This window comes from Gymnoscopelus microlampas, assembly GCF_963454915.1.
Source record: "Gymnoscopelus microlampas genome assembly, chromosome: 16".
In the NCBI taxonomy this organism is placed as follows: Eukaryota; Metazoa; Chordata; class Actinopteri; order Myctophiformes; family Myctophidae; genus Gymnoscopelus; species Gymnoscopelus microlampas.
Genome location: NC_139953.1, coordinates 49,116,793 through 49,127,846, shown reverse-complemented (window position 1 = coordinate 49,127,846; position 11,054 = coordinate 49,116,793).

Sequence of the window (11,054 nt, the reverse complement as noted above, 5' to 3'; positions counted from 1 at the left end):
CGTTTGCCATACCGCACCAGACAGACCACACTGAAAATGTGGTTTTCAAACAAGTGCTTCTTCCACATTGAGGTAAAAGTCTTGCATTCTTCCATGTGCCATTTGTAATTGCTCTACATAATTGACAATACCTACCGCTTCAAACACAAATCACTGTCTTCACTGTCACATGATCCATGGTGGACGTCTCACATTGTGTGCTTCCTTCCCGCCTCCATTTCTCCCATTCTGCAGCCTCTGTCATGGATGACTATCTGTGTAACCTCAGCCCGTTGCAACTTCCCTTCATGGTCAAGTGCTCCTTCACAAAGAGGTACGTCTGCTGCATTGTCACATGTGCCATTTCTCATTCATCTACATAAGTGCTGCTGACAATGACGCAAATTACCACTTCACAGACATTTCACTGCCTTGCCCGCACACCAGTGCCCGTTCCACAGACCATCTCACAGCAGTCCTCCAGCACCTGCAGTGGCCCCCCGTCAAACAAACAATCCACTACTATTACTACAGTTTTCCCCCCTAATCAACGTGACGATGAGCTGACCAATTGGTGGTTGACAAAGTCGTTGTGATACAGGGATACACTTTTATCCCGTACTGTTCCAACAACTTCTGGCACCACATAGGTCACAACCCCCTTCTGCTTATCACAGAGCACCACAACCGCTGTCATCAAAGTCACCGCTGCCATTCAGCCATTCTGCAGAGCCTCTCATGACAACCCGCGCCACCTGCCGGCCTTGCTGCTTCTTTCCTGGACAACTGCTTCGTCCCCCTTGAAGCAAGGTTCATGCATTGTTACATTCCTTTCTCATAAATCCACATAACTAATAGTGCTGCTGCTTAACACTTCACACACATATCAATGCCTTTCCTTTCACATAATCCCTCTTCAACATGTCACATTGTGTGGTTGATTCCTGGCTGCTCTTTCACTCCCATTCTGCAGGCCCTGCGTTGCCAACTTCCTTACAACATGGACATCTGCTTCTTCCCCATTGAGGTACATCTGTTGCATTCTTCCATGTGTCATTTATGCTTGCACTACATAATTGTCAAGGCCTACCACTTCACACAAAAGACGCTTCCTTACATCTTTTCAAAATATCCATTCCTATGCAAGGCCCAGTAGCAAACAAAAAAGCACACAACCCCGCAAGCTATTCCGCCCTACGTACACACAACACTCACTCACACGATCAGGTGGCAATAAGGTGAGTCTGCAATGAGACAATATTCACAACGCCTCTTTGCAAACAACAGAATCTCACAAGAAATTGAAGTTATCTGAACAGGGGGTCTCGGGGGGCGTGGTCCCCCGAGACTCTAGTAAATGGATAAAGTGGTTAAAATGTTTATGATGCTACCTTAACTACTCTAGCTGGGAACCCCCTGAAATCCCCCCAAGGACCCCTGGGGGTCCCCGGACCCCACTTTGAGACAGGCTAAGAGCTTGTAGCTGCGTTAGCATTTGGAACCGTATCCATCACACTAAGAGCTGGTGTGTGGACTTCACGTCTGATAAACCATTACAATACCAGTGGTCTTCAAACTTTTACGTTTCAAGGACCACCATAACGGGTCCATTTGGTTCCATTTGTACACTAAAGAGTTAGACCTGTAATGGTCCATTTGGTCATCAACAATTATAATGATAATGAAGGATCCCAACCCTACACAATGAACATAAAGAATAAAACAAACCACGTAAGGGTAAATACAACACTATGAACATAAATAAAACAGACCATATAAAATGGTAAATACAACACTATGAGTAGGGCACTGCAGGGAATTGAACCCCATCCCGGTAAACCAGGAGAACCACACCAGAGCCTTTGTTTTTATGTTGTTATTTACAAATCACATGGTAACATTCACTCATTTACATTTCAACAGTAAAGTCACTTCACAATTTTCAATGTAGATATTCATCTATACTCTTTGTCCAGAGTGACTCACAATAAACAAGGTAAACACATACATAGAATACCATCACATTCAAATACAGTAAATGGAAGTTAAAACAAAACATACATTACAACTGAAATATTTTTTGTGCAAATATTACATAATTTCCAATGATATTATCCATCAAGACTAATGCTATTATGTAATTTTGACAAGCCTATGAAGTCATGACGACCAAGAAGAAAACAGGAAAACAATAACCCAAAATACATGTCAATAATTAACATTACAACAATAAAAAAGGAGAAAAACTAAAACAAAATACAGATAAGATACAATAAACTAACAAATATTCAAATTAATATTTGCACAAAAAATTCATCCATTTACCAATTTAGTTTATCCACTTAAGGCTGCCATGTTAAAGGACAAGTCCGGACTAGAATAACAGCCTTTTTTCCTACTTTTATTGATCCCAAATGTCTGGCCATGGAAAATTCATGAACAGGCCATAAATAGGTAGCCATGTTTTCACTCCACACAAACTTTAAGGAAAACTCCTTAGACAGAGATTAAGAAAATATATTTGCATTTTATTTGTTCATGCTCATAAAGTGCTCGAATGATGATTCGAAATTGGTTTGTTCTGAATGGATTAGATATGACATATTGGAATATTGTTGATGTCCAAAAAACATTATAAAAAGTGAAAATAGCCGATCTACAAGATCAATGTCACAAAAATAAAGAAAAACATTCAAAATAATGTCATTTAAGAAAATGCTAAATAAGAAATTCCATAAAGAAAAGAAAAGAAAGAAAATCTACAAAAGTGAAGATCTACAAGCTTAAACTAATTTCATAAAGTAAATTAAAAAAAGAAAAGCAATTCCATAAAGTAGGGGAATCATTTGTTTAACATACAACTTACATTTAGTTGAAATTTAAACCAGTGGTTCTGCTCCTAAATATTTGGCAAAAACATTAAGATTTAATATAAAAAAGTTATACTAAATAAATAATTTATACTAAGTTAGTACCAATGGATTGATTGGTCTTTAAAGCATGCTCTGAAAAGGCCCACCCATCTGTCCACTTAACACGGCTGCCATGTTAAGTGGTCAGATCCAGAATAAGGTTGAGAACCACTGATTTACACATTTCAAAGATCTACAACTACAGCAGAAATGAACATTTAATTAAAGATCTACAACTACGGCAGATGAAAACCTAACCTGAGCAAGTACATGAGCAACATGTAATTAAGTTTCACAATTAAGATTGACATTTTTAGAGGAACTTCATTTTATTTAACACTTTTTTAAAGCCCTGTGGACATTGTTTTAATAAAAACCTGATAATGCTTTTAATCGGGTAAACGACATATAGATCATATTTGTTATCAAAAAACAAAAATGTCCACAAAACTTACAAGTGTGAAATAAAATCTTGACTCCTCCAACCAATTTTATATTTTTGAAAATGGTAATAATGTAATCATTTACAGACCATAAATGGGTAGCTATGTTAACATCTTTATAAAAAATAAAGAACGGTTGAAGAAAAGACTCACTCCACAAAAACCTTATGGAAAACTCCTTAGACAAAGACTAAAGTAAATATATTAGTGTTTTAATTTTTTATGCTCATAAAGAGCTCCAAGTGCTAAAAGTGAAAAGTGCAGCAGCAAACGTTTGGGTCAAAGGACCATCGTCAGTGCATCGCCTACTGACCGCTGTGAATAATGAAGCTTTACCCACAAATGACAACACATAAATCCACATCACATATAGCGCCTATGGTCATATGTGATGTGGACTGACGTGATGAAGACTTACCTGCAAATGACTTATAAGTGACGTGAAATGATAAGACGAGACGCAAATCAAATTACGCAAAATGATACGAGACATAAATCCACATCACATACTACACTACACTACACTACACTACACCAGACATACACTATGGGCATTATGTGATGTGGATTGACGTAATGAAGCTTTAACCGCAAATGATTAGATCTGATGATATAGCACTGACGATGGTCCTATGACCTAAATGTGTGTTGCTGCACTTTTCACTTTGAGCACTTGGATCACTTTATGATCATGAAACAAATAAAACAAAAATAGATTTTCTTAACCTCAGTCTATAAATCTTCCTCTTTTTCCTTTTAGTTTCCTAATTTTTTTTAAATAAAACATTTACAGAAATAAAAAGTTCTCATATTTCAAAAGAACCTCATACATTTAAGGCAACAAATGGACCCTGGTCCACTGTTTCCCAAGTTATGGGTCGGGACTCAATAATGGGTCGTGGACACATTTTCTTGGGTCATGAGTAAATAACCCCCCCCCCCCCCCCCCCCCGAACCTGTTAATAAAGTATTCAATCAAAGCTTCCAGCAGGTGATTGGCCTGTGGATTACGGTTCATTGAACATTGTAATGTATTAAATACATTTGAAAATGACATTGGTTTGTTCTGAATGGAGCAGATATGACATATTGGAATATTGTTGATGTCCAAAAAACATTATACAATGTGAAAATGGCCGATCTACAAGATCAATGTAACAAAAATAAAGAAAAACATTCAAAATAATGTAATTTAGGAAAATGCTAAATAAGAAATTCCATAAAGAAAAGAAAATAATGAAAATCTACAAGAGTGAAGATCTACAAGCTCAAACTAATTTCATAAAGTACATTTTAAAAAAAGCAATTCCATAAAGTAGGGGAATCATTTGTTTAACATACAACTTACATTTAGTTGAAATTTAAACCAGTGGTTCTCCTCCTAAATATTTGGCAAAAACATTAAGATTTAATATAAAAAAGTTATACTAAATAAATAATTTATATTAAGTTAGTACCAATGGATTGATTGGTCTTTAAAGCATGATCTGAAAAGGCCCACCCATCTGTCCACTTAACACGGCTGCCATGTTAAGTGGTCAGATCCAGAATAAGGTTGAGAACCACTGATTTACACATTTCAAAGATCTACAACTACAGCAGATGAAAACATAACCCTATGGATTAACACTCTGTACATGAACATTTAATGAAAGATCTACAACTACGGCAGATGAAAACCTAACCCTATGGATTAAGTACATGAGCAACATGTAATTAAGTTTCACAATTAGATTGACATTTTTAGAGGAACTTTATTTTATTTAACATTTTTTTAAAGCTCTGTGGACGTTGTTTTACTTTGTTTTAATAAAAACCTGATAATGCTTTTAATCGGGTAAATGACATATAGATCACAAAACTTACAAGTGTGAAATAAAATCTTGACTCCTCCAACCAATTTTATATTTTTAAAATTTGTAATAATGTAATCATTTACAGACCATAAATGGGTAGCTATGTTAACATCTTTTAAAAAAATAAAAACCGATTGAAGAAAAGACTCACTCCACAAAAACCTTATGAAAAACTCCTTAGACAGAGACTAAGTAAATATATTAGTGTTTTATTTTTTTATGCTCATAAAGAGCTCTAAGTGCTAAAAGTGAAAAGTGCAGCAGCAAACGTTTGGGTCAAAGGACCATTATCAGTGCATCGCCTACTGACCGCTGTGAATAATGAAGCTTTACCCACAAATGACAACACAGAAATCCACATCACATACTACACTACACTACACTACACTACACTACGGTCATTATGTGATGTGGACTGACGTGATGAAGCTTTAATTGCACTGACGATGGTCCTACGACCTAAATGTGTGTTGCTGCACTTTTCACTTTGAGCACTTGGAGCACTTGATGAACATAGAAAAAATAAAATAAAAATATATGTTCTTAGTCTCTGTCTAAGGAGTTTTCCTTGAGGTTTTTATGGAGTGAGTCTTTATTTCTGCCAGTTTTCATTTGTTTTTGAGATCAGTCAGTAAATATTCCTCTTTCCTTTTAGTATCCTACATTTGTTTTACATGAATAAAATAACATATTTAGAGTAGTAAAACGTTCTTATGTTTCAAAAGAACCCGATACATTTAAAAACAAAAATCAAAGAAATTCCATTTAAAATAATAAAATAAGAGTAATGAAAATAGCAGATCTACAAGCCGAGCTTGCAGCAGATCTGCTATTCTCACTAGGTCCCAGGGAGACATCACATTTCTCTTTTGGGTCTCGAGCTAAAACGTTATGAAAATCTTTACACTGAAATGTTTACATTCCAGTGTGTTTTTGCCATTGCTTGTTTATTGATCATTTCAGATCCAGATTCAAACATTGACAAATTTTTGTTTGGGGTCAAATAGTAAAATTAAAATGAATTAAAAGCACATATAAGAAGCAAGCAAAATAGAACATGTGCTATTTCGTGAAAACAACAAATCTAAGCAATAAATTAGAAACAAAACAAAAAAAAGAGGTTGTGAAAATAGATTTACATGCTCGTTGTGAGCTTGCAAATCTATTATCTTCACTAGTTTGGGTCCTGAGCTAAAAGGTTTGGGAACCTCTGCAGTGGCACAATGCCTGGTAGCTGTTAAATATAGAGCTTACAAATTTTGAATGACATCAGTTATGACTGTAATGTTTAGAATGCAATCACACAGTTATGACTAAAGTTTATTTTATTTTCCAGGAGTAATACAGTCTACAGTGACTGAACTGCCTCTTACACAGTGTCACAGTGGCTGCTAGCTGATGCCTATGAGTTCAATTCAAAGTTTACAATTTAAATGGTGAATTTATCTATAGTACCTTTAACCAAAGCACTTTGTAATGTGCATTACATTCACCAACATACTTAGCAGGGGTTGAGATAGAGAGATGAGGGATAGAGATAGAGAGATGAGGGATAAAGAGACAGAGAGAGGGATAGATAGAGAGACTCGTATAATTTACATCATTTGTGAACGATTGACATAAATCATACGAGGCGCATATGGCAACAGCATTCTTTGTTTCATGTTCTCTGCATCAGTCTCAGTCCAGCATCAGTCCATTTTCTTCATTATTCTCCTGCCAAATGACGAGCATTGTACGCAAACAACGTGAAACGAAGTCCACATCACATACTGGTCATATGGTTGTATGTATCGTTTATATTATATTATTATTATATTATTATTATTATTATTATTATTATGTGATGTGGATTGACGTGATGAAGCTTTACTCGCAAATGACGGCACAAATAACGAGTAACTATACGTGATGCACATGCCGACATCCGTCAAACACCTTCACATCACATACTGGTCATATGCGATGTGGATTGGCGTGATTAAGCTTTACCGCAAATGACGCAACGCAAAATCAATTGTGCCAATATTTGTCAGCAATACAGCAACAGCATGAATGACATTAGAACACAACACTATGAATGACATTAGTACACAATATACAACACTATGAATGACATTAATACACAACACAAGCAACAGGAATAACCAAAGTCATTAAATGCATATGATATGAATGATGGCCCTACATCTCTCCCTGTTCTGACCTACTGTAAACAACGGCGTGTACCTCGCCTAAAAGAAAAAATTGCCGACCGATGTGAATGACGAGCTATCCGCAAATGTCGTGAAATAATCACAAAATCACATAAATCCACATCACATATAACCCTAACCCTACGACCAGTAATGTGATATTATTATTATTATTATTATTATTATTATTATTATTATTATTATTATTATTATTATTATTATTATTATTATTACCCTTATTATGTGATGTGGATTGACGTGATGAAGCTTTACTCGCAAATAGCCTGAAACGGTACAACGGCAATAAAATTTCGCGAAACGACATGCATCACATACCTCCACATATGTTCATATGTGACGTGGACTAACGTGATGATGTTTTACCCGCGTATGTTGTGAAATGACACAACACAAGACATACATCACATCAATGCACATCACATACGGCCCCCGTGTACGGTCATATGTGATGTGGGCTGACGTGATGAAGACTTACCTGCATATGACGGAAGCGACGTGAAATCAAATGTAATTTTTACCCGCATGTGTTGTGAAATGACAACACATACATCACATCAATCCACATCACATACTACACTACACTACACCATGGACTTATGTGATGTGGGCTGACGCGATGAAGACTTACCTGCACGGATATGACGTGAAATCCTGAGACGCGACGCAAATCAAATCAAAACGCAAATGACGCGAAATGCTACGAGACATAAATCACACAAACGCTGGCTGTGACCCAATAAAAAAAAACTGGTCCAGTCCCTTACATATTCTTCACGAATGACGGGCATTGAACGCAAACGACGCAAACCGCTGGCCCGCCACCCGTTAAATGACGCAACGCAAGCGCCGCTGATAGTGCAAATTTTACAGTTAAAGCTAAAAAAATGTTTAGTTGATACTATGACAGGGCAAAAAAATGCTATATTTTTAACTTTATCAAAAATAACAAACTCACATAGTTTACATACTGTACCCTGTCACTATATTATACAGCTTAGCGTAAGCCTACATATACTGTACCCTGTCATTACATAAACAGCCTGGATACGTATACTGTCAGTACTACAAATAGAACCAAATGGACCAGAGTCCATTTGGTTCCATTTGTAAAAAACTCAAAGACACACTAGAAGGAAAAAAAGTTATAACTTTATTCAAGCAAATAATGAAGAGAAAAGAGGGGAAGTTAAAGTATGGAGGTCAGGCAGAAACCTTGTATGTCCAAAATTGTTACTTTTTAAAATAGACACAAAATAACCTGTGTGCCAATGGATCCAATGTAATTATCATGATCTTTTGCGTTGTGAGCTTGTAGATCGGCTGTTTGTACTGCTTTAGTGTGTGACACCGTCACACGGTATGACCAAGTAAAGAAATGTATTTACGACAAAAAAATAAATTATATATATATATATATAGATATATAGATATATAGATAGATATATATATAGATAGATAGATACAAGGTTTCTGCCCGACAACCAATGATAGACCGTGTCACTACTATCACTTACCTTGAACAGCAGCCACGACTCAGACAACAGCAAATGAAATTGAAAAACACTAAGAAAGAAGCAAATGACACATCGGACATCATTTGCTTTCTCTTTTAGTTTGCACAGACCTACAGCATAGATGACTGTTAACACAGTGTTAATGGGGCTACATGCTACCATAATGATACCAGACATAAATCACATAGCTCCACATCACATACATTTGTACACACAAACCACTAGTGAAGTGCAATAGACAGGCAAGAAGAAAGAAATGTGTTTGTGAAAAGAAAGATAGACAAAAATAAAAAATCGATCAAACAACTCAGACACAAAAGTAAATAAAAACAAATAATCTTGTTATTGCTTTATTAAAGCAAAGAATAGAGAAAAAGAGGAGAAGTTACGACCACATATGGTCGTATGTGATGTGGACCGAGCTTTGGGCGCAAATTACATGAAACAATAAATAAAATCACATAAATCCACATCACAGAAAGGCACATGGTCCTATGTGATGTGGACCGACGTGATGAAGCTTTACCCACAAATGACGCGATGCAAATGACGTGAAACGATAGACGACACAAATGACCACATACATGGTATGGTAGCATGTAGCCCGCTTAACAAGCAGCAGCTGCAATCAAAAGGTTCCTACCTTCCTGCCATCTTCACTTACGGACGTCTTCTTCTTGTCATCTTCGTGTTCTGTAAAGACACAAAAAAGAAAACAAAAACGTTGAGTTGAGCAGGCCTTACAGGGTGACATTTTGGAAGCCAAGATGGTCTGTAGAGCCATAAGCTGGTCACTGACAGGGCTGTGTCACCATTATGGCATTTTACTTGAGTAATTGTCACAAATAATTGTGATTAAGGATTTAATTGTATTGTACATGAACATGGAACATGTTTGAAAATAAATCAACATCCTACTATAATTCTAGTAACCTCTGTCTGTCTGTAGTGGTGTCACTACCCGGTTCTCCTCAGTGGCTGGACCAATTACTCTGATTTTGCACACAGCCATTGACCATTACCATCTGAACTTAACTGTGAAGCCCGTTTTTCAATTTCATCAAATCTCAGCTTCTTATTAGCGTTTATGTGTCAAACAATGTCGCCTCCCGGGTTGCCAGATCATGTGCGCATATCCCCCCACGGATGCGTCGACCGGGTATGGTCTAGTTTTTGTAACTAGAAGAGTGGGCACCTGGGAAAAGTGGGCACTTCAATGTGTAATTGGCCATTTCTATTCCTCAAAGTAAGTAATTAAGTAACTTAAGGAGTAGTTCACCCACCCGGTAGGAGACACAAAGTCAATTATTTGTGTCTCCTACCGAAAATACACCCGGTCATCAAATTATTGGCTTAGTAATGAGACAAAAACTAAATCATGAATTCAAGGCTTCATGGGGTGTGCAATTTATAGAAAATAAGTATTTTTTTGGGTGAACTACTCCTTTAAGTACATGCTTTGAAGATGCTTGACTGGCCTACAGCCACTGTGGGCATAAAACCATATGTTTTAGGTCTGATAATGATGTACCCACCCGTACATGTTCACATCATGTATACTTTACATTACTTAAAAAGGGATAGTTCACCCAAAAACATACTTTTTTTTCGATTAGTCACCCCACGGAGCCTTGAATTATGGACCGGTAGGCACAAAGGAGACTCTTTGTGTCTCCTACCGGAACCGCTGCCGGTCATCAAATTATTGGTTTAGGAATGAGACAAAAACAAAAACATATCCATGAATTCAAGTCTCCATGGGGTGACTAATCCATAGGAAAAAGTGTTTTAAACTATCCCTTTAAGACAGGGGTCTTCAACGTTTTCAGGCCAAGGACCCCTTAGCTGAGAGAAAGATGAAGCAGGGACCCCCTCTATATTGTAGAGCGCGAGGCGTAGTGAGCTTGTAGATCTGCTATTTTTGGCTTAAGTTCTCCTCAGCAAAGGGATGCTAGGGTTCAAGTGGTTAATGTAAAAAAATATTTGGCGGACCCCCTGTAGTAACTCTGGGTCCCGGACCCCCTGTTGAAGACCCCTGCTTTAAGAACATTTTGCAAATTCTTCATTTGCTTTACATTTTGGGAGAAACATTGCCAATTTAACAACGAGGTGCCGTCTATTCCTGTATCAAACA